At 40.0% G+C, this 25,048-nt stretch overlaps 1 protein-coding gene, 1 non-coding gene and 1 pseudogene across 3 annotated transcripts in view; 1 reads left to right on the top strand and 2 right to left on the bottom strand.

Moving 5' to 3' along the window:
* Positions 1-12,162: 12,162 nt before the first annotated feature.
* LOC129074879 (non-histone chromosomal protein HMG-14-like) lies at positions 12,163-17,169 on the bottom strand (annotated as a pseudogene).
* Positions 17,170-18,001: 832 nt separating this feature from the next.
* Positions 18,002-18,108, bottom strand: LOC129064322 (U6 spliceosomal RNA). Its single transcript, XR_008528437.1, has one exon. It is a non-coding gene; the product is annotated as a U6 spliceosomal RNA (small nuclear RNA).
* A 1,109-nt stretch (positions 18,109-19,217) lies between these two features.
* The window catches only part of EDC3 (enhancer of mRNA decapping 3), a 78,267-nt gene continuing 72,436 nt past the window's right edge, over positions 19,218-25,048 (top strand). The window contains exon 1 of one of the 2 annotated variants that reach the window (XM_054565213.1): positions 19,218-19,320. The gene's annotated coding sequence lies outside the window, so the exon portion shown is untranslated. Of the gene's footprint in view, positions 19,321-19,485; positions 19,512-25,048 lie in introns of those variants that run through there. The other variant, XM_054565223.1, reaches the window with a different exon arrangement.

The raw sequence follows: 25,048 nt of genomic DNA, 5'->3' as shown, positions 1-25,048 counted from the left end.
GGTGCTTATGTTCTTTCGAATTAGTGTTTTGGGTCCTTTCAGATATATTCCCAGAAGTCGGACCACTGGATCAAAAGGAAGATCCATTTTTAATTTTTTGAGATAAATCCATACTGCTTTCCACAGTGGCTGCACCAATCTGCATTCCTACCAAATGGTGCAAAAGGATTCCCTTTTCTTCACATCCTCACTAGCACTCCTCGTTTGTTGACTCATTGATGATAGCTATTCTGACCAGTGTGAGGTGATATTTCATTGTGGTTTTAAATTGCATTTCTCTGATGACTAATGACAGTGAGCATCTTTTCATATGTCTCTTGGCCATCTGTATGTCCTCTTTGGAGAAGTGTATATTCAGATCCTTTGCCCATTTTTTAATTGGATTGTGTGTTGTTTTGGTGTTGAGTTTTGTAAGTTCTCTGTAAGTTTTGGAAGAAGCAGAAGAAATACAAATAAGTGGAAGCACATACCATGTTAAAGGATAGGAAGAATTAACATCATTAAAATGTCTACACTACCCATAGTACTCTATAGATTCAACATAATCCCTATCAAGATTCCAATGATGTATTTGACAGAACTAGAACAAATATTTCAAAAATTTATATGGAAGCACAAAAGGCCCTGCATAGCAACAGCGATCTTGAGAAAGAACAAAGTTGGAGGAATCCTGCTACCTAATATCAAACTTACTATAAGGCCATAGTAATTAAAACAGCCTGAGACTGGCATAAAAACAGACACATAGATTGATGGAACAGAATAGAGAGCTCAGAAAAATACCCACATCTTTATAGTCAATTCATATTCAACGTACTAAGCAAGCACATACAATGGACTAAAGATAGTTTATTCAATAAATGATGTTTGGAAAATTGGACAGATATGTGCAGAAAAATGAAACTGGACCACTTTCTTACACCACACATGAGAATAAATTCAAAATGGATCAAAGACTTAAATGTTAAACCTGAAACCATAAAAATCATGGAAGAAAACACAGGTAGCAAAATCTTGGATATTGTTCATAACAATATTTTATCAGATATATCTCCCCAGGCAAGGGAAACAAAAGAAAAAATAAACAATGTGACCACATAAAACTAATAAGTTTTTGCACAGCAAAGGAAATCATCAACAAAATAAAAAGACAGCACACAGAATGGGAGAACGTATTTGCCGGTACATCTGGTAATTTTTGTTTTGATTGTTGCAAGGGAGCATTTTTTAGGGAACAGACAGAAACACAGGTCTAATAAATCCCTTTCTGGGCTGGCCCTCAAGAGATTTAATAATTTTTTAGTATAAGTATGTCCCATGTAATATTTTTACTTACAGTAAAAAATTCATTATTTATCTGAAATCTAAATTTAGCTGAATATATATACATACACACACGAGGCGTGTACAGAAAAAGCTCAGCTATTGTTATTATAATGAAAACAGTTTGTACGACATCGATGTAACCTGGCAGCCATAGAGAGTGGACTGGAATGTGTATGTGTGAACAATGATGACTTCACTGTACTAGTCAGTGGGGGATGGTAGACACCATTGAGTGAGCATGCGTCCCATGTGGCCATCACATTAAAAATGACTGAGTGAGTAGAGCAATGAATCTGCATCAAATTTTGCATTAAGCTTGAACATTCCTCTGCAGAAACAATTGGAATGATTCAGAAGGCCACAGCTAAGGGAAACTGGTGACTGGTAGCTTCATCACGACAATGCACCTGCTCATGCTTCACGTTTGTGCAGAGTTTTTTGATGACACATGAAATCACTCAGGTGACTCAGGCCCCCTACAGCCCAGATTTGGGGCCCTGCAACTTCTGGATTTTCCCAAAACTAAAATCACCTTAGAAAGGGAAGAGATATCAGACCATTGGTGCGATTCAGGAAAATACAGTGGAGAAGCTGATGGCAATTGGGAGAACTGTGTGAGGTCCCAAGGTGCTTACTTTGAAGGGGACTGAGGTGTCACTGTCCTATGTACGATGCTTCTTTTATAATTTCAATAAATATCCCTTTTTCACAGTGCATGGTTAGATACTTTCTGGACAGACCTGCAACCTAGGCATGTTCCCTGACTGGGGCGTGAACCTGCAAACTTTTGGTGTATGGGACAATGCTCCAACCAACTGAGCTACCTGACCAGGGTTCCATTAATCTATTGATGGACAATTAGGTTGCTTTCATATCTTGGCTATTGTAAATAATGTTGCAATGAACAGATGCCTATGTCTTTTCAATTTAGTGTTTTGAGTTTCTTCAGGTAAAAATTCAGAAGTCAAGTTGCTGGGTCTTTCTTTGTCTTTTTTGTTAGAGCCTTTTTTTTAAAAGACTGTTTTGGAGACTTCCATTCAAGATGGTTGTGTAGGCAGACATGTCTCACCTCTCTGCACAACCACAACAAAATTACAACTAAGATACAGAACAAGCATTGCTCAGAACTAATAAAAATTGAGTTGAATGGAAGTCTGACAACTACAGAATTAAAGAAACCAAATCCATCCAGAATGCTAGGAGGGGTGAAGACGCAGAATGGGCTGGTCCCACACCTATGTGTGGTGGATAAAATTTCAGGAGGGATATCCTGGGAGTGAGGAGTCCCAGCAACACACCAGGCCCCCAGTCCAGGGTTCCATTGCCAGGAAGATAGGTCTCCATAACTTACGGTGGCAAAACCCAGTGGAGATTGAGTCAGTGGAAAAAACTCCTGGTGCCCCAAGCAGTTCCTCCTACAGAACCAATATAAGGACTCACCTACTCAGACTTACTCCCTCTGGGCTCCGGTACTGGGGTTGTGGCTTAGGGGCACCAGTGGCATGCAGGGGGAGGTTAAGGTATCTGCCCTCAAGATGAGCAGAGGCCATTGTCTTTTTTCTAAACCCTCCCCCAACAGAGCTGGCAGACTGATGCTGTATCTAAGACCCCATCAACCTGGTTAACACTGCTTGATCTGCTAGGAAATCCCCAGACACTCCACTGCATCTAACTTACAGGCCCACCCAAGCTGTTTTTGAATGGCTGTTTTGGTTCATGCTTCAAAACTTCCTAAATCCTCTCAAACAAGCAGCAGCTGGCCTCAGTGAGCCCCATGCCTGGAACTAGTGACCTAGATTCACAGCTTGGCTTTGCCTGGAAATCTCTAAGCTCAGCACAAGTAGCAGCCACCTCAGATTGCTCTACAATTCAGGCAGGGTTGCTCTGGGCAAAACACAGATGGGGGCTGATATTGGTCTGCACCACCTGGGAAACCACAGGCCAGTGCACCCAGTGGACAGCTACAGATCACATCAGAGTACCACCATCCGGCCCCTGCACAGATGATCCTCCACAGAGGGTGGGGAGGTTTGTGATAATTGGTCACAGCTAATCCTTGCAGCTGACTGGCCTGGGTAAATCCCTCGCTTTGATCTGCCAACAGCATTCAAGACTCAGCTACAAGAGGAGGGTGTACTCAGCCCACGTGAAGGGTGCACCTCGAGTACCCAGCTTGGGTGTTAGGGGAGGCTGTGCCACTGGACCCTACAGGACACCTACTACATTGGCCACACTACCAAGACGAGGAGTCAAAGTAGTTCTACCTAATACACAGAAACAAACACAGAGAGGCTGCCAAACGAGGAAGCAAAGAAACATGACCCAAATGACAGAACAGATCAAAACTCCAGAAAGAGTAAAGTGAAATGGAGATAAGCAATCTATCAGATGCAGAGTTCAAAATGCTGATTACAAGGATGCTCAGGGAACTTAGTGAGGACCTTAACAGCATAAAAAAAGATCCTGTCAGAAATGAAAGACACACTAATTGAAATAAAGCACAATTTACAGGGAAACAACAGTAAAATGAAAGAAAGTAAGAATCAGATCAATGGAACATAAGGAAGCAAAAAACAACCAATCAGAACAAGAAGAAGAAAAGAAAATCCAAAATAATGAGGACAGTGTAAACAGCCTTTGGGACAAATTTAAGCAATCCAACATTTGATTCATAGTGGTGCCAAAAGAAAAAGAGTAAGAACAAGAAATTGGAAATCTATTTGAAATAACAATGAAAGAAAACTTCCCTAACTCGGTGAAGGAAATAGACATGCAAGTCCAGGAAGCACAGAGAGTCTCAAACAAGATGGATGCAGAAAGGCCCACTCCAAGAATCATCATAATTAAAAAGCCAAAGATAGATATAAAGAGATGGGAGGGGTGGTGCGGGAGAATGAGTGAGAGGTGAGGGGATTAAGAAGTACTAATAGTTAGTTACAGAATAGCCATGGGGATGTAAAGAACAGTATAGGAAAGGGAGTAGCCAAAGAACTTACACACATGACCTGTGGACATGAACAGTGGCATGGTGATTGCCTGAGGGGTATGGGGGGTGCTGGGTGGAGGAGGGCAAAGGGGAAAAATTGAGACAACTGTAACAGCATAATCAATAAAATACAATTAAAAAAATAAAAGACTATTTTGTCTGGTATATGTATTGCTACCTCAGCTTTTTTGTTGTTTCTATTTTCATGAAGAATCTTTTCCAGCCCTTTACTTTTAGTCTGTGTGTGCCTTTCAGTCTGAAGTGAGTCTCTTATAGATAGTATATGTAAAGGGTTTTTTTTGTTATCTATTCAGCAACCACATGTCTTTTGATTAGAACATTTAATCTATTTGCATTTAAACTAATTGTTGATAGATATGTATTTGTTGCCTTTTTATTATTCATATTTTTGACCTTTTTTTTCCCTTCAACTTAAAGAAGACCCTTTTGATGGGGGTACCCTGTTTCCACAGAGTCCCCCTGGGTTGCCGTGGATAGAGGAAAACCTCCACAGGTTTTTACAGCCAGAAGTTTTGAAGCTTTCTTTTCCCTGCTGGAAACCTGGGTTGTGTGATCTGTCTCGTTCCCCAGTTGTTCTTCTGGGTTTATCCACATGCAAATGTGGGGCTGCCACTGCCTTGCCATACATCCTCTCTGCCCAGCTGCCCATCTCCGCCCCTCCTACAAGTCTCAATGCATATTTCTTCTTTAACTCCTTGGTTGTCAGACTTCCATGTAGTTTGATGTTTTTTGGCAGTTCTTGTAGTTTTTTTGTTTTTTAAATTGATTGTTGTCCTTCTTTTGGTTGTGTGAGGAAGAGAAGTGTATCTACCTATACCTCCATCTTGGCCAAGAAATTTGCTTCTTATTAAAGAAAAAATAATAGGGGGGGGGGTGTGATTTATTTCTGAATTTTATTTAACTTAAATTATTAAGAAAAGTTTTTTGTTTTCCAAACCCAGATGAAAATAAATTAAATCTGACACATCAAAAGGGAAGTTCAGTTTGGATATTAATATGTTTCAGGGACTATGTACTATTTTGTCTGAGAACAGACATTGTCATGTTGACCTGCAACAACCAAAACAATAGCCACATACAGATTGATGAACAATTTGTTTCCCCAGGTTTAAATACCATTTTCAACTGGGAATAGTTATCATAACACTTTATGGTATAAATAAGTGACTAAATCTTTATAGATTGGTATGTATTATTCTTAACAGAGAATTCCACTTTCCTAAGTCTAGTATTGTTGATTATTAAATTAAATTAACAGGAGCCATTTGATTTTATCAGCCTAAAGGAGTTTCTATTTTGTTTCCTTACTCTTGCCTAAAGGTTCCTGCTACAAGTTATAGATCAGAAACTGAGTCTCCTAGAAGGAACATCAAAAAGTCTCAATAACCACCATAGACACTTGCCAGACTATACTCAGTGACTCAGTCAGGGTCTCCAGGACCTTTCTAATGCAGAGACAGGGACTTCATGGAAGTAGACGACTCAAACCCAAGATCTTTTAATCAAGATCATGATTAGAGCATTGTCCCCATACTCCAAGGTTGTGGGTTTGATCCCCAGTTAGGACACATACAGGAATCAGCCAATGAATGCATGAATAAGTAGAGCAACAAATCAATGTTTCTCTCTCTCTCCCATCCTCTCTCTCTCTAAAATAAAAACAAAATCAAAAAGTCCATGCCTCTAAATAGGGCTACTAATTTACCTTCTATATTGTTTGAACTATTTTTAATAATTAGTTTTTAATTTTTTATTTTTCTGACCATCCTAATTTTAGGACCAACTCTTTATATATAGAGGTAGCTCATTTTTTAGATTCAGTAGTTACCAAAAGAAATTTAATTTGTTGAATTTATCATTTATCTCCAAGAATGTTGATGAGATCTCTCCTATTTTATTAAAAATGCCACCAACTACAATTGTGATATGGAAATTAATTTGTTTCTGATTGGCCCACAATTAATAATTTTATTGTAGAAAAAAGTATATCATATGTCCTGATTATGTTGAGGAAAAATATAAGTTATAATAGTTCAAAAATATTTTATATCTATAGCTTGTGTTAAGATAACTCTTGTAAATATGACATAAATACCTGTTACAAAGGTTCATAGGTTTTTGTAAAGCCATGTAACGTAAAATCTTGCTGATTGGGCCACACCACATGAAATACCAACAACACTTTTACACTCATCTAATTGATCAAAAAAAGTCTTTTTACTGGTAGTGTTACCTGACAGGGTCTGTCCTGGAGTGGATCTGCCTCAGGCCAGCCTGAAGTGTGTGGGTTCTTGACTTCATGTAGGAAAGATTTCACAACGTGAGCCCAGGTGATTTTGAGAGTATATTTATTAAAGCTGGGAACAGTGAAACAAAGGAAGGACTTAGGATAGAAAAAGTAACGAGAGAGCCTAGGCGGTGCTCTGCTTTGGCCCCCTAGAAATGTTATAGGAAAGATGTGAGCCAAGGTGGGGCTGCTGTTAGCTCACTGGGAAGTGAAGGTCAAAGAGACAGAAGTGGGGCAAGGTGGGGCTTCTTTTAGCTCACTGAGAAGTGAGAAGTGAGTAAAAAAGGGGAGTCTTGGAAATAGGAACAGGAGGTAAGCCCTGGTGGAGCTGCTGCTGCCCACGGCTTCTGGGCTACAAGTCTTGGGGGAACCCTTAGAGTCTAGGAGGAAGTAAAAAGTTCATGCCAGGGCAGGGGCATGAGCATGCTCTGGAGTGAACCCACAATGAGTCTTTGTCCTGAGGGCTTTTTATCTTTTTTCTGCTGGTGAGAATCTTAAGGGATGGTGTCAGCAGAATATTCACCAGCTTTCCAGGTGCATTTTAAACATGCTGATGCATCAAAATGAGCACATAGGGGAGTTTGGGAATATTCTTTGGTCCGTTATACTGTTTTACTTTTACTTTGGCTCTGACTGGCTTTTAGTGCTTTTTGTTGTTGTTTGTTCCCCTGACTTCTTCTGTCCTTAGGTTAAGCTGGCACAAATGGCATTAATGGGGTCTCTGTTCTCTCTATTTTCCCAGATCAGGGAGGTTTAAGACATGTATCCTCTGGTTAAGGAGGAGAGGTATGAACCATTCTCTCTCAAGTGTCTTTGTGTATGTGTTGCAGCCTCTCTAGGCTGGGCAGGTCCACTCGACAGGCAGACGGAAGATGTATGGAGCCGTGGGGATGCTTGACATGCCTTTATCTGGGAAAGTCACACAGGCCACAAGCCCATGTCTATGTCAGTGCCATGACTCCCTCACTCACTCCCTCTCTCCGCCCCCTCTCTGAGAAGCCCCAACCTCCTTAATTACCAGCCCAAAAAAAGCCAGCTTCAGGCCAAAAAGTGAAGTAACCTAGCATGAGCTGTGCATGCAAGGCTACTCAAGGCTACGGGGCAGTTTATCTCACCCAGGCTCAAGGCTGTGAGACTCGGGCTTTGTCAAACTCCTTCAAGTTTGTGTGACGCTGCTCCGCCTAGTTACCAAAGCATCTGGGTGAGGAAGCCAGACTGCCTCCATTTGTCTTACAGTGGAGCAGTGGAAAATTGCAATGGCAGGAAATTGGAACCCATTCCACTATTCCTTTAACATTGTGTCTGTAAGTGCTGACTCCGACTAATATGTAGCTTATAGATGAACAGCATGTTTGCATAAGAATCCTAGGAACTAATGGCTCAAAAGATACAGACTCTGACCTTCAAGCATCCCATTTCCAGGAGATTTGGTGACCTTCAGCCATGGATCTAAGACAACAGGAAGCCAGGATGATGTGGAGTCAGGATGGCTAAATCAGGATGATGCACACTGGATTATCACTTGCCTCATTGGAATGGACTGTGCTAGTCTGCATGTAGAGACTTTTCAACTCCCTTCCTTGATCTCTTTTTTCTGTCTCCCTCTCCCTCCCTATAAAATTTTTGCCTCCATTGAGATGTGGAAGTGGGCTTTGAAACATGAGTCCCTCATCTTCCAGGAGATGGGCTTTGAGATGTGAGTGCCCCACCTTCCAGATGGCCGGCATTTACATAAAACCACTTTCTTTTACATCAGCACCTGCCTCTTGAGTATTGGCTTTTGTAATGGCAGGCAGCCAGACCTGCTTTCAGTAACACTTGGTTAGGGGAGATAAGGTCTTGCAATTCACCAGCTGGCTGTAAGTTGCTCAAAGTGCTTGGCCTTATTTAATTTTCTTGTCTCAGTTTCCCTATTCTACTTGCTCAGAAATTTTTCTAGTTTTTTCCTATCCTGTCACAGCAGGTCTAACTACACTCTTTTATTACTAAATATGTCACTTCAGACTTATTTTGTTATATTAGTTCCCAGACATCTAAGAAATATAAATTTAAAAAAATTACAGGTTGTTCTTTTGTGTATATTTGAAAGGAATATTGTTATACAATGGGGATGTTAAAGGGAGTGAGGAGCTTGAAATATGGGAATGTATTTTATGCCATTCTTGGATTTTAATATTTTCCGCTCTCTGATAGTATCTCTAATGATTTAACCTGTTCTCAGTGATATATATGCCTGTTCAAGTACAGATCTTCTAGGAGGAGTAAAAAAAATCATTTTCCAACTCTTTGTGAGTGCATTTGCTCCTTGGTTTGGTATGTCTGCATTTGAACATTATATACAGTTTTTTGCTTCCTATGGTAGTCATGGCATTAAATTAGAGAATAAGACTTAGCTACTTGTTGGCTGAATAAGGTGGTGTCTGTCCACTAGCAAATACTTCCTCTTGTATATTTGAATAAATATTTCTGCTCGAGTAGAAAGGTCTTCACACAAAATATAAACATGAACTACTTGTTTATAGTAACCTCTGTCAGATTTCTGATTTACTTCTCACTTTTCTCAGCATTTCTCTTGCAGGGGAAACATCAGATATGTCAGGATATGGCACAAAGGTAAGTGGTGGTAGAGGAGGAGAACAAGGGAGCATGGAGATATGCAACCTGCAATTTTTATCTATTTGTGCTGTGGGGAATGCACAGGTCCAGGTGAGGAAAATCTGGAGCCTCCGTGTCCGCACGCAAAACTTTAGGCTTGCCTGGGAACCTGAAAGGAGATGTGAAGCTGGCATTCTTGTTTCAAGCCCTAGGACCAGAACGTGAAGTGGCAGCTGAGTGGCAGCACCAGAAAAGGCCAACTGTTGCTGATCTGGTTTCACTCAGAGTATCCTAGGAAGGAAAGGGGAGGGTGGACCTAATTGCTTAGAGGCTGGAGCTGGGAGGGACTTCATGCCCGAGGCAAGGTTCCTGCCACTTCAGTGACAATTGTCTCTTCTCTTGGCTAGTCTTTTTGAACAGGCAACGCACCCTCCCCTATTACCCAGCACAGTTCTTGCTTCCTCTTGTTTTGTTTTTTTTTTTATGCTTATTACCTATTCCCACCCATTTAAAAAAATAGGACAATTCTCTCTAGTTAGACGTAGGGAAAGGAGCTTGAGAAAGAAAACCAAATAAGAGGTAATGATCATAAGGTGTCCTTGGAGGGGTATAGCAGGAGAGAGGACATTGCACGCAGGGAGGGAAGTTTGTTGCTGTGGCCGGGTGGACCACAGACTCCTTGTGGTGACCCTTCTAGTCCTGCCTCATCTGCTGCAGTTCAGGACCCCTGCTTACTGCACAGACTGTTGTTTCATGCCTAAGTTGATTTCACCAAGATGACAGGAAGGGAAAACAACTCTCAGATGATTTTAGCCAACATGTGAAGTGATCCTTTGACAAATCTAGATTCATTTATCTGGGGAGTTCTTTTTTAATGTGATAGGAGAATTGCAACAAGTTTAATGGTAAAGCAAGTTTCTATGAGATAAAACCATTTCCCCATTGACATTCATGATAAAATTTATGGAGTCTACTGATGGAGAGAGTTTCTGATTTTGCAAGCAAAAATAATTGTAATAACAATGTGAACAGTGAGAGAATTCATTTTTCTTTAAAAAACTGGATATTCATTGTACATCATGTATATTATTCTTTTTAAAACTTTGAGATAAAATTCATGTAACATCAAATTTACCCTTTCAACCTTTTAAAGTGTGCAAATGTTGCCACTATCTAATTCTAGAACGTTTTCTTTCCAAAAAGAAAAAACAGCTCAACAACAAAAAGACAAACAACTCAATCCAAAAGTGGGCAATGGACTTGAACAGACATTTTTCCAAAGATGTACGAATGGCCGATAAGCACAGGAAAAGATGTTCAATATCATGAGTCAAAATCAGAATGAGATACCACTACTTCTCACCCATTAGAATGACCAGAAAGAAAAGAATGGGGAATAAATGTTGGCAATGATATGGAGAAATTGGAACTCTCAGGTGGGAATGTAAAATGATACATCTATCTGCTATGGAAAACAGTTTGGTGGTTCCTCAAAAAGTTAAACATAGAATTACCAAAAATTGGTATTGATCCAGCAATCCCACTCCTAGATATATGCCCAAGAGAACTGAATACACTTGTTCACATAAAAACTTGTACATGAATGTTCATACAAAATGGGATGTATCCACACAATGGGATATTATTGGGCCATAAAAAGGGATCAAGTACTGATATGTGCTGCCACATGGATGCCTTGAAAACATGCCAACTGAAAGAAGCCAGTCACAGCCCTGACGAGCACGTGGCTCAGTTGTTTGAGCATCGTCCCTCTTGACTGAGGTCTCTCTCATACATCAATGTTTTTCTCCCTCTGTTTTTCCCTCCCTTCCCCTCTCACTAAAATGAAACAAACAAAATCTTTGAAGGAAGCCAGTCACAAAAGACCAAATATTGTTTGATTCCATTTATAAAAAATGCCTGGAATAGGCAAATCTAGAGAGATCCCATATCCATTAAGCAGTCACTTCTCCCTCCTCCAAACTCATGGTAACCTCTAACTTACCTTTTGTCTCCATGTTTATCCATTTTTTGTTGGACATTTAGTTTGTTTCCACCTTTGGCACTGTAAATAGTGCTGCTATGAACATTCTTGTGCAAATTTTTGTTTGAACATATGTTTTTAATTTTATTGGGTATATATCTAGAAGTGGAATTGTTGGGTCATGTGGGAATTCTATGCTTAACTTCTTGAGGAACTAAAAAATTGTTTTCCACAGTGGCTGCACCAATTTACATTCCTACTAGCAGTGCATGAGGGTTCCAATTTCTCCACATCTTCACCAACACTTATTTTCAGTTTTGCTTTTTAAATTATAGTTCTCCTTGTATGTACAAAATGGTATCTCACTGTGGTTTTAACTTGCATTTCCTTACTCATTAGTGATGTTGAGCACATAAAAATGTGTTCATTGGTCATTTGTATATCATCTTTTAAAAGATGCTTATCAAAGTTCTTCACCCATTTTAAACTGAGTTGTTTATCTTTTGTTGTTCAGTTGTGAGTTCTTTTTTCTGGATACTAGACCCTTATCAGATATGTGATTTGCAAATATTTTCTCCCATTCTGTGTCTTTTCACTTTCTTGATATGTTCACTGAAGCACAAAAGCTTTTAATTTTGATGAAGTCCAATTATCTATTTCTTCTTTTGTTGCTCATACTTTCGGTGTCATATTTAAGAAACTCTTGCCTAGTCCAAAGTTATTTTTTTCTTTCATAATTGAGATTTTATTGGTTGTTTTGAGAGTAAACACATGGACATTTCAATTTTCACCTCTTAAAAAAAAACCACTTACACTTAAGTGGGATGAGGTGAAATTGCCTCCTTCTTAAAAATGTTTCTAGAGCTGCTAAAAATGCACATTTACAAAACAGTTCATAAAAATATTCCTCTGGATTGTACAAGAAGGGAGATAGGGACCACTGATAAGACATAATATATGACATTAATCAGACTTGGCTTCCTTCTCTCCTGCTTCATTGGAGGCTGGATTCTCCTCATTTTCAGTTTCTCTTCTACATCTTTAGTTTCTGGGTTGGTCACTTCAACCTCTTTTTCCTTTGCTTCCCTTTCCCTTTTGTTTGCACTTTTTTCTCTGCGGATTTATCCTTTCCTGCCACCTTCTTTGGCTTTGTTTCCACTTTTGAAGGAACAGGTTTAGCTGACAGCCTTGCTGATCTCCTCTTGGGATCCTCTTTCGTGGGCCCCCTCCGTGGAGGGGAACTTCCTCTTGGGCACTATGGACGAGAGGCTCCAAGAGTCTTCGCAAATCTGGCTGCCTGGCCACTGCTGCTTCTCCTATGGTGGGAGCTGCTGGGAACTGCCAAGGCGATTATTCCTTTTAATCCTAATCTTTATTTAGCATTTTAGAGTCTGGGACCTGCTTTCATGTTCATTACCTCACTTATAGAATGACATGAAAGAGTTTAAGACACTTAAACCTTTGAGATCACATAAAAAGAAAAATAATCTTATGTTAAGTAACTATTAATTTGGGGCTTGCCTAAACCTATACTATACTGTATAAATAGGGTGTCTTAGAATTTATTGTCTAAACCAGAACATATTTGAGAGTAAAAGTGGGTGATACTAATCATTATGATGGTAATGGGCATGAACTGGGACTTTCCCAGGCAAACTGGGATTTATGTTCCCCCTACATGTTAATAGTGGAGACCCAAATCCCAATGTTGGATCCACCGTTAACTAGCTAAACTCTCACCTGTACCAATGAGGGTGAAGTAGATAATTTCTAAGATTCTTTTAGCTCTGCCATTCTAGAACTCCATTACATGTACTGCCAAGTCAGGGGCTATAGATTAGTTCTGTACTGTTCTTGACCTAAGAATTTGTTTAATTCTCAAATCGTTGATGTCCTTGTTAGAGATTGTTGGTGTGGCCTGTAGTACATGAAAGCAGAAGCAAGTCTTGTGTAAAAGACACCCCCTTCCACATGTTGGGAGAGGTGAGAACCCATGTACCTACAGTATTTCCCAGAAACTTGACTCTAGGGTCAGGTAGAGTCCATCCAATTCAGAGAGCTGTCTATAACTAGCAAGTGGGTTCTCTAACTTGGGAGTTTATGAAAGCTTGAGAACTCCCAAGCTTTCATAAACTTGAAATGTGGGGAAATTCTGTCACTGAACCATTACGTTACTCTCGCTGCCTCTGTAGCTATTGCTGTATTCTCACTTCTTACTTTCTTGGAGTTGTCTGTACTCACTGCTTCCACTTGCTGACCTCCCATTGTCTCCTCAATCCACACACATTTGATTTCTGACACCACCACTCTACTATTAAACTACTGTCAAAATCACCAGGGGCCTTCTAGTTGCCAAGTCTAATGCATATATTGTCTTCTTCTGACTTAAACTCTTTGCAGCGCTTAGTATGTTTTTTAAAATTTTTAAATAGATTTTATTTATTTATTCTTAGAGAGAGGGAAAGGGAAGGAGAAAGAGAGGGAGAGAAACATCAATGTGTGGTTGCCTCCCACACACCCCCCTCCACCTGGCCCGCAACCCAGGCATGTGCCCTGACCAGGAACCGAACCCGTGACCCCCTGGTTCGCAGGCTGTCACTCAATCCACTGAGCCACACCTGCCAGGGTAAGTGTGTTGACTAATCTCTTAAAATTCTCTTATTCCTGGGTCTCTTTGGCACCACCAGCTGCTGGGTTTTCTTATTTTCCTAGCTGCTGCTTTTCAGTTTTCTTGGAGTCATTCTCTTCCTCTGCATATTCCTTAAGTGTTCTGTCGTTGGCATTTGACTCTTCTCATACTATATGCTATCCCTGGACCATATCACCCATTTTTGTACTTTAATTAGAGCCTGGTTATTGATGACCTCTAAATCTCATCTCTCCTTAGCTTCAGATCCACATATCGTTTCCCACCAGGTGCCCATTCCTAACATGAGCATGGCCAGGGCAAGAATATACATGGAGATCCTTGGCATGTTTCCCTTTTCTCCCTACCTCTATTCTACCTTAGACTGTGAGGGTCTTCTTAGGTCCACATGTGTAAATATCTTGGTCTGAACTTCCAAGCTCCACCTGTATTCCTCCCAAATAGCCACTTTTTTTTTTTTTTTTTTTTTTTTTTTGTTTTTTGCCACTCCCTGAGCCTAGGAGTGTGGTACAATGGCAGTGAGGTTCACCCTCAGGAGGAAAGACCTGGGGAAGGGGCTCATCTATGGGCTGAAAGTGGATCCATGCCATTGCAGAGGGAATTTGGGAATCCTAGGAATGAGAAATGGAGCAGGTCTGAAAGTGGGGGTGTGAGCTCTGGGTAGTCATGTCCCCTTAGCCCACAGGGAAAGGCTTGGCTTGGGGAGAACCAGAATGAGGACCATCTAAAGTATGCGGCCTAGGGTAACACCCCCAATTTTCGAAATCTAAGGATTTTAACTGCTCCCATTGGTACCTTAAACTCACATATGCAGACCTGAATTTATCATCTACCTCTTTTTTCTCCTCCATTACTGCCTATCCAAAATCCTCGTTTTCTTTGTTCCACATCTGAGCAAATAGCACCACCAAACAATCTTTTGCTTTAGCTGTAAACATAGGAGTTGATCCTATTTCCTAAACATCTTTATATTGTCAGTCTTCACCTCAGTACCCTACTTGTAATGCCCTAGTTTGGATTGTCATTGTCATCTAATCTTACTCCCACCATAAGCAGTTTCTTGCTTAAAACTCTTTATTTGTTTCTCATTGTTCTTAGGATAAATCCAAGCTCCTTAGGGCATAGAACACCCTTTGGGATCTGGCTCCTGCCTATCATTTTAGATCAACCCATCTTCACTTCATCATTGTACATATATGCTCTATCCAGTTGAACTGCTTGTATTTCCATGGATGAGCCACACTTACCCATATTTCCCTGGTTATCTATGTACTTCTCTCTTTTCTAGAATGACCTTTTTCACCTAATTAATTTCACCTATCTAATCCACTTTCATCCTTTGTATCTCAGCCAAAGGTCATATCCAGAAAACCCTGTGCTCCCGTTTGTGCCCCCTTCCCTCCTTTCCTTGTTAGGGGTGTCTTATATGCTCACATAGTACCGTCTGTTTTTGTATCATGGTAGTTGTAATTCCCTGTCTTTCCCTCTGGAATGTGAGAACCTTGAAGGAAGGAGCTCTGTCTTACCCCTGTCCCAGCTCCAAGCACAGAACAGGATACCTAGAAGGCAGGCCCTCTATAAACGCTTACTGAATGAATCAAAAAACTATGAAATGAACATTCCATTTGTTTTTAAAAAAATAGTTTTATGTAATTAATAAGCAATTTATATACAATTAATATAAGGTAGAGGAGTTCTGAAATCAGTTTCTAGTTTTTACTGAAAATACCTTAAATATGTGCGACCATGAAAAGTGCCTCTATTGTGGTGAGCCTGGTTTTCTCCTCTCCCAAGCTCTGTGGAACCTTTTCTGGATGCCAAGATGCTATGTCCTGAGATTGTCATGTCATAATGGCAGGGCATTATCATGACCTATGCCCTTCCTCAACCTTCACACCTAATAGCAATCGTATTGCTATTAGAAGGCTTTGTTTTCCTTTAATACCCCCTGTAAGATGCTGGTCTTCTGCTCCACTTATTAAACTAGGAAGTTTCTCACTTTGTGGGGCACTTGGGCTTGCTAATGGTATCTGAATTCTTAGTGTCCTGATCTATGTCTCTATGTCCTGAATTCTCGTTTTTTTGTATTCTTCACTATGCTGAGGTGAAGGGAGGACTGCTGCAAACTTCCTTTTCTTGTGGATGTAAGTGGGAAGTAACTCTGATTGGGATCCAGGTTGTTAAAATGGATTTCCCCGCTGATTGCCAGTGCACATGAAATTATAATTTTTCAATAGCCTTAACACACTTTTCTGCATAAAAAACCAATGCCCCATTCTGAATGGTCTACTCTGTTTTGGGCGAAGTGGGAGTAACCTTTTCTAGAGCAGTAGGTGGATGGAATGCTCCTAAGTAGCTCCATTTCAGAACTTTGAAACAATTTTAAGAAGTGTTTTTAAAATTTATACATAACCTTTGTAACAATTCAGAAGTATATACAGTCACGTGCCACTCAACAACAAAGATGTCTTCTGAGAAGTGCACTGGTAGGCAATTTCATCATTGTGTGAACATCAGAGAGTACACACCTAGATTGTAAATCCTATACTACACACCTGCATTATATGGCATACCACTGTATATGTGGTCTGTTGTTGACCGAAATGTTATATGACTTATGACAGAGTAAAAAGTGAAAATCTTCACCTGCTCCAATACTCCATGCCATGCCTTTTCTTCAGGTAGCTATAATACAGTTTAGAGGGTATCTATCTATCCTTTCAGGCTTTTCTCTGTGCATTTACACATGTAGATGGTTTGTTTTGGGAACATCACATATGTAGCTTGTTTTCACAAAAATGAGACTGTAATACACATATTATTCTGTGACCTTCTATTTTTTATTTTTTTTCCAGGTCAGTAGCTATTCATCAAATTTTAGTAGCTGCATACCATTCTACTGCTGATTGATTAACTGCTTAAAGCTCTCAAAGTGAACTAATTTTATCAAACCAGGATGGCTACTTCTGGTTTTTTTGAGGTTAGGTCTTAGCCAGTTAGCTGTTTTGTTTTTTTCCCCTAAGTACTCTTTGAAATCTATGAATCTCTTTATTTGACTTTCCTTACTAGTTATGCTTACTTATTTTTATGTGCAATTTGCTCTCGGTTTACTAATAGTCATTGTTAAATTTTATTCCAGAGTGCCTTACACACGTGCCATAAAGAAACACAACTACACTTTCAGTGTAATGTTAAATTTCTCCCTGCTCTGCCACTTAGCTCCCACTGTTCCTATTTCAACAATTTCATACCTAATATCATTTGGGCTATATTAACATACCAAGCGAGGCTGCATTGGCCTTGGCAAAGCTGGACACTGGCATTGGCCAATTACTTGTATTTAAATATTTGTTACTCGCCCTGGCTGGTGTAGCTCAGTGGATTGTCAATCTGGAAACTGCAAGGCCACAGGTTTGATTTCTGGTCAGGGCACAGGCCTGGGTTGTGGGCCAGGTCCCCAGTTTGGGGGTGTGAGACAACCGATAGATGTTTCTCTTTTTCCCTCCCTTCCCCTCTCTCTAAAAAGTAAACAAAATTAAAAAATATGTGTTACTAAAAAAAATCTTTATTAGTGGCTTTTTAAAAATTTTATTTTTAATTTTTAATTTTAAAATCATGTTTATTCTATTACAGTTGTCTCAATTTTTCCCCTTTTGCCTTCCTCCACCCATCCCACCCTGCCCCCCTCACCCACAGTCAATCCTCACTCTGTTGTCCATGTCTATGGGTCATTTATACATGTTCTTTGTTTAGTTCCTTCTCCTTCTTTCCACCATTGTCCTCCTTCCTCATCCCCTCTGGTCGCTTTCAGTCTGCTCCATGTTTCTGTGCCTATGGGTTATTTTGTTCATTAGTTTATTTTGCTGAATAGATTCCACTTAAAGGTGAGATCATATGGTATTTGTCTCTCACTGACTGGTTTATTTCACTTAGCATAATATTCTCCAGTTCCATCCATGATGTCACAAAAGGTAGGAGATCCTTCTTTCTTTTCTTCTTTTTTTAAATGCAGATTGATTCTATTTACTTACTTTTTTAAGTGTCAAGATACATTATATTAAGAAATTTAAATCCATTATAAAGTCTCAGCAATTAAAACATGACACCAGCACAGAAATAATCAAGTAGATCAATGAAATAAAATAAGCATTCTAGAAAAATATGGAATGCTTCACGAATTTGCGTGTCATCCTTGCACAGGGGCCATGCTAATCTTCTCTGTATTGTTCCAATTTTAGTATATGTGCTACTGAAGCAAGCACTATTACAGTAGCTTTTGAACATACACAAAAGTAGAGTATACACAATAGTATAATAAGGCCCTATATACTATCACCCAGCCCCAACAACCGTCAACCATGTTCTGGTGCACATTATCTCATTTAATTTCATGGCAACTTTGTTAGCTCTTATCTCCAGTTTATCTCGAATTGCAAAGCTTGTTTGTAATAAATTCAACACTGCATCTAGCACACCAGTAGATTCCAAATTGGGGGTCTGATCAGAACTGACTGAAAGGAATCTTTGACATAATACACGCCAGGCACCCTCCAGACCTACTAAAATTGAATCTCTGGTGATGAGAGAGGGAAGGAGTGAGTCCCTGGAAAGTGGAAATCTTACAGAGTTCCTCTACTGATTGTGAAGAGCTAGGTTTGGACCCACTGCCCTGTTCTATGCCGCCTGCTCAAACAGTGGTTCTCAAACCAGGTGTCAGACATCAGGATGACCTTGTTCACTTTAAGCTCTAAAATTCCTCATTACATTCAGCTTTGGCCCTAAACGCCTGCGTTTTTCAAAAATAAAAACTACTAAAACTAAAATGCCACCGATGTAACGGTTACTGGGGTCGATGTCGGGGTGAGGGGCAGTCAAGCAAACACTGGCTGACACTAACCCCCAAATAAGCCGAAAGTGATAAACTCTGAAGATCAACCACGAAGGGAACTTCTTGTTTTCTTTAATTCGTCTCAGAGGCTTACATATTGCGTCCCACGGCTGCGACTGACTAAAGATGGGTCCACGTCACCACCCCTCGCAAGGAAGACTGGAGGGAAAGCCAGAGCCCGCCATCAAGACGACAAGACAAGGCACAGTCCCTCAGACATCTAAGCCGGAAGGAGAGTTAGACGCAACTCCAGCCGGGACTGCAGCCGACGTGAGTTCACAGAGGCGGGGCACGCAACAAGGCCGCCCAGGTGCGGACCTGGAAGGCCTCAGGCCCCGCCCCCGCAGCGGGCTCCAAGCTCTCAAATTTCCCGGGCGCCCCGCCCCTCAATTGTCCGGTCTGCGGTTTCCAAGGCGTCGCGCAGGAAGTGACCTCACGACGGTGGCTTGGAGACGAGAGGCACTTCCGGCGGCCAGGGCAGTGTGGGTGGGTGTGGAGCAAGAGGCCGTTCAATTTCTGGGTTCCTTTTCGTGACTGGGCAGACTGGCGTGGTGTGCTGAAGAGGCGCAGGCCTGACGGCTTGGAGGTGGGAGGAAGAGGCGGTGGCTGGTTTGCGGGTGTTTGTGGGAGGGGACTTCCGGGGTTGCCGGGCGGATTTGCTTTTAGGCTTCAAGATTCCAGGCCTGGTAGACCCTTACAGAGGCGGCGCATGCGAGGGACTGCATCGGGCGCGCTGAGGGCCACGTCCTAGAGATTGTCTCGGGGCCGTGGTTTGAGGTGTGAGGACAAGGACCGCGGGATTCTAAACAGTCTGGGAATGGCGTGAGACTTGTTTTAAGCGGCCTAGGCTCTCAGTGTAGACTTGCTCGTGGTTGCTGCAGCTCGCCCACTCATTGCTTTATACCTGTTTCCTTTGCCACAGTAGTGCGCGAGTGCCACATCCATGACTGAAAGCTTGAGGACAGAGATAAACTGGGGTCTAGAAGGGAAGAGTGGCTCAGAAAGTAGTGATACCTACCAGGGCCCAGCTTCTGCAGAATCCTGGAAACTTCCCCTTGATCTTCCTGCTGTTGGTTAAGGCTGAGCTTCTTATCAGTACTTTTTTGTGTAATATTGATTTAATTTATCAATAACTGACTTGGTGAAGTGGTTAAAGTGTCTTGCTGTGTGGTAGGCATAGTTCTCACCTGCTTGGCCAGTTCGTTTTCAATAACTTGCAATTCCAGAGCTTGCTGGAATCCTAACTATGTTTTTCCATGGTAACAGATGAGGAACTGGAGACCAAAGTCCAAAATGGTTTTGTTCTCTTTCCTAGTTATAGACTACTAAAGTTATTTCATTCTGCTGCGTGTCGATATTGGTCTTACTTCCACCAAAACATAAGTGACTGTCGTCTGAGCAGGTTCCTATTTCATTTGAAAACCCCTAATGGATTCTATTTTTTTCTTTAATGTTTTTACTGACTTTTTTAGAAAGAGGAAAGGGGGTAGGAGAAAGAAACGAAGAGAGAAATATCGTTTGTTGTTCCACATAACCATACATTCATTGTTTGATTCCTGTGTGTTCCCCGACCAGGAATTGAACCCAATCCTTGGGCTTGTGGGGATGATGCTTCAACCAACTGAGCTCCAGTCTTTTTTTTTTTTTTTTTTTTTTAGTGAATAGCAGATTTTGTACTGAGCACAAAATTCCTGTTTGTTGGTTTATGTGTATGAAGTGAAGATGGTTACACATAACAACTTACTGATTATTAAGAATTTTTTGATGGAGCTTCTTTGTGGGGTTAGAGCTGTGAGACTAGCAAAGTGTCTCTCAAACTTTTTTGACCTGTGACTACAGCATGACTCACTGTACCCCTAAATTCATAAAGTACACATATGTGTGCACACATGACACAAGTGTACTCTTTCAACGTATGATGCCCTTTGACATTTCATTAAAAGAAAAAAGTATATTGGCAACTGACTAAATTGACTCTGGCTGCTAAAGACCTATAGTTTGAAAACCAATGGACTAAAAAATGTTTAAGATTCTTATGTGATTCCTGAGATTCTGTAATTAATTCAAAGTGAAAAATGTGTCATTTTTCTATTTTTCTCAGAGTAGCAGGGTTACTAGAGTTCTTATAAAACTCAACAGATCAACAGGACAAGACATCCAAATTGGTAGCTAAGTGTGAGTGGATATAGTATCCACAGTGATGGTGTCCACTTAGCAAGGTAATTTGTTAAAGTCTTTTATGATCGCCCTGTGGGTATGATAGGGGTATTTGCCAGATTGTGGTAAAAGTAGAGGGAATCATGACTTTGAATGTGTGTGTCTGGAGGGGTTTGATTTATGGACACAGTACTGCTGGGATTCCATATTGAGGCTCTGTCACCTTCTTTATACACAGTATGTCTTTGAAGTCTTACCTGAAAGGTGTGCTTAGCAAATTTGTGACCTTGATGAAGTGAAGAGAGAAAGTATCACCTGGTTAATCTCAAAATTTGCTCAGTGCAACTTAATGAAATGGAAGGGTCATATAAATGAGAGGAACTTCACTTGGGTCCAAAAAAACCAGTTATACCCGTTAATGAAGATAGAGATATGACTTAGGAGGGGGTCATGTAATTAAAAAATGTGGAATCTCAGTCATCTGAATCTGTGGTGTATGTGGTTAGCCTGTGAGGAGAACTGATGTGAACTGCAGTAGTAGATTGCATTAAGAAATGTAAGATTAAGAAAAATTGTATCACTTGACCCCAGCACTGGTTGGCTTACACCTGGAATATTAGGTTTAGGCATGGGTAACCTACAAGAATAAATTAATTTTGAGATTAGACATTAAAAGGAGTTGGAATTTGTCAAGTTTTAAAAAGAAATTTTTTTTATTGCCTGTCTGAGGATATGGTGAAGTTGCTTTGGCATGAGTGATTCTTTTTCCCCGTGTCACTTCAGTCATATTTGGAGTCATTGTGGGCTTAAAACATTCTTGATTGAGAGTGTCCAAAAGTTTGGGAAATCTGTGTATCTCTTATTTTTAAGTTGGCATCTGAAATTTTTCATCACAAATTTTAGTTTAAGCATTTAATTTTAAAAGGTTAAGGGTGTAATTTCTGACATTGTAAATATTGACTTTCTAAAAATAGATATAAAGCTATCTAAGTTTAGTAGCAATTTGATGTTTTTTAAATTTTCACCTGAAGAAATATATCTATTGATTTGAGAGAGAGAGAGAAAGAGAGAGAGAAACGTTGATGTGAGAGAAACATTAATCCGTTGCCTTCAGTAAGTGCCCCAACCAGGGATGAAACCACAAACTAGGGGTATGTGCCCTGACTGGGAATCGAACTGCAATATTTTGGTGTACAGGATCATGCTCCCACCATCTCAGCCATGCAGCCAGCCAGGGTGCAGCTTGATGTTTTTAAAATATACAAATGCACTGACTGGTATGGCTCAGTTGGTTGGATGTTGTCCCACAAAACAAAAGGATACCTTTTAGATTCTGGTCAGGGGGGCATACGTGGATTGCAGGTTTGGCTCTGTATGAGAGACAACTGATTGGTATTTCCCTCTCTTCCTCCCTTCCTCTCTCTAAATAAATAAACAGTCTTTTAAAAATTATTAAAAAATAAATAAAATGTACAAAAAAACCTTGATTTTATTAAAAACCTTCAAAGGTATGTATAAATGTTATATTACATGACTTCATTTTCAGATGTCAAGCCAGTCTTGTGTTCCTATAATGAACCCCACTTAGTCATGGTGTATAATAGCTTTTATATGTTCCTGAATTAAATTTACTAATACTTGGTTAAGAATTTTTGTGTTCATGACGGATATTGATCTGAGGTTTTCTTAAGATGTCTTTGCCTGGCCTTCGTTATCAGAGTGATACAGTTGACGCTTGAACAATACAGATTTGAACTGCATCGATCCACTTACACTTGGACTTTTTTCAATAAATTTACTGTTGGCCCTCTTTTTCCCTGGGTGTCGACCTTTGCAAATTCAATCAACTACAGATCGAAAGCAATATTAACAGTATTTTCAATTCTCAGGAATCAATGGATGTGGAGGGTTGACTCTATGCATTGTTTCATGCCATTATATGTTAGGGACTTGAGCTTCCATGGATTTTGGTATCTGCATGGATGTAGGATGTCCTAGAACCAATCCCTGGTGGATACCAAGGGACAGCGTTAAGTTTTTTTGGGAGCCAAAAGCTATACAGGGATTTTAGATTGCCCCTAACTTCTGCATTATTCAGGGTAAACTGTACTACCCTAATAAATGAATTGGGAAATGTTCTTTCCTTTTATATTTTCTGGAAGAGTTTGTGTAGGATTGTTAATTATATTTTTTGTATATGTCTGCTAGAATTTACCACTGAAGCCTCCTAGACCTGGACATTTCTTTATGGGAAGATTTTCAATTACTAATTCAATTTCTTTACTTGATTTAGGTCTAGCCACATTTTCTATTACTTCTCGAGTCATCTTTGGTCATTTGTATCATTCTGGGAATTGGTCCATTTCATATTTTTCCTTTTTCTTTTTGAACTTGTATCCACCCATTTTTACACAGATTTTTTCCTAAAGGAGGAGTCAGCAAACTTTCTTTTGTAAAGAGCCAGATGGTAAACTTTGTGAGCCACGTAGTCTCTTTCAAAGCTACTCAACTTTTTTATTGTATTGCAAAAACAGCCACAGATAATAGGCAAACAGCTGAACATGATTGTGTTCCCATAAAACTTTATTGGTAGTGAGCCAGATTTGGCCCATGGGATGTAGTTTTCTAACCCCTGTCCTAAGTAATACATTTTATGGTAGGAAATCTTTTACTGATAATTCAGTTATCTAGGCAGATCAAGTTTATGAAAAGTAGTGTGGAAATTGATTCCCTTGCTTGCATATCTTTCTGTACCTCTAGGGATATGCATATTTTGAAGATTGGGACTTTTTTTCCAGGGTGTTGTAGAGGTAATTCAAGTATTTTTGTAGTTTTGTTTGGGTGAGAAGGGAGGTGGCCTTCACAGTATGACTTTCTAGGGCTATAAATCAAGTCCCCTATTTGACCAATATTATTGCTAAAAGGAGACTTTGGAAATAAAATTTCCTGTATGATAGGAACAATATAGATTGTGTTACTTTATCTTCACAGTGGTCCTGTGAGGTGGTGGTCTAATTGGTATAATTTCCATTTCTGTAGTTGAGACTCAGATTAGGATAATTTGCCCAGGTTGTAGTGCTGATAGGTGGTAAAGTCCAGAAGTGAACCGGGACCTGTGATGTCTGACCTCAAGAAGTCCATGCTGTTTTCACTACGCAGCCTTTTATGGAAGATACAGACTTAGTACTAGGATTGTACTAGGTGTTTTCTTTTAAGCTCTCTGCCATTCCCAAGATTTTGATTCTGTGAATACCTTTGCAGATAGAGGCATGGAAAAATACCTAGTTTTTCAGAAATTGATAACTAACCACTTACTCATCTACAGCTGTTGGTTGTAATTGTCTTTAGCATGCCAAGGGGTTACTTCTTGGATCCAAATGCTGTGAATGCTATTGTGGCAGTTTAGATGGAAGTTAGGTGTGTAATTGGCAAGTTGTTTTATTTGTAGTTTATAGAACATTTTGTCAACTGCCTCAGTTGCATAATGTGTGGAAAACTATTTAGGGCTACTTGATTTTGTTATCTAAAGGCTTCTTACAAGAGAAATAATAAAGCCTCATACTTAGTGTGGCATTTGGTAGTCTGGAAATCCTGATAGTCCAGCATTTCAGCAAAATAGCCCCATACCTATCTATGACTTTCTATATACTATGCCCAGCAAATACAGGTACACTTGTCCACCACAAAGACATACAGAAAAATGTTTAATTCTTTGTTGATTATAGCCTCTAAACTGGAAATAACTCAGCTGCCTGTCAACAATAGAATGGGTAAATCCGTTAAGACATAGTTATGTAATAGAATACTACATAGTCATGAGAAAGAATAAACTGTTGCTACATGTATCAGCAAGGATGAATCTCAGAGATGTACCATTGAGCATAAAGAAGCCAAATACTTTAAAAAGAGGACCTTTATGATTTCATTTATATGAAGTTCAAAAAACAGGTTGTGCTATTTTTCGTGATAGATATCAGAATAATGGCTACCTTTGTGGGTACACAGTGGAAACTTATGGGGTATTAGAAGTATTCTGTGTCTTGATTTTGGTGGTGGTTATGCAAATGAATTAATATATAAAAATGCATTGAGCTGCACATTTAAAATAGGTAGACTTATTGTTTATTGTATACTTCAATAGAAAAGTTGAAAATAAA

Source organism: Pteronotus mesoamericanus, unplaced genomic scaffold (assembly GCF_021234165.1).
Source record: "Pteronotus mesoamericanus isolate MK-2021 breed Mesoamerican mustached bat unplaced genomic scaffold, CSHL_Meso_final contig_100, whole genome shotgun sequence".
NCBI classification, from domain to species: domain Eukaryota; kingdom Metazoa; phylum Chordata; class Mammalia; order Chiroptera; family Mormoopidae; genus Pteronotus; species Pteronotus mesoamericanus.
This window is presented reverse-complemented; position numbering and strand designations above follow the sequence as displayed.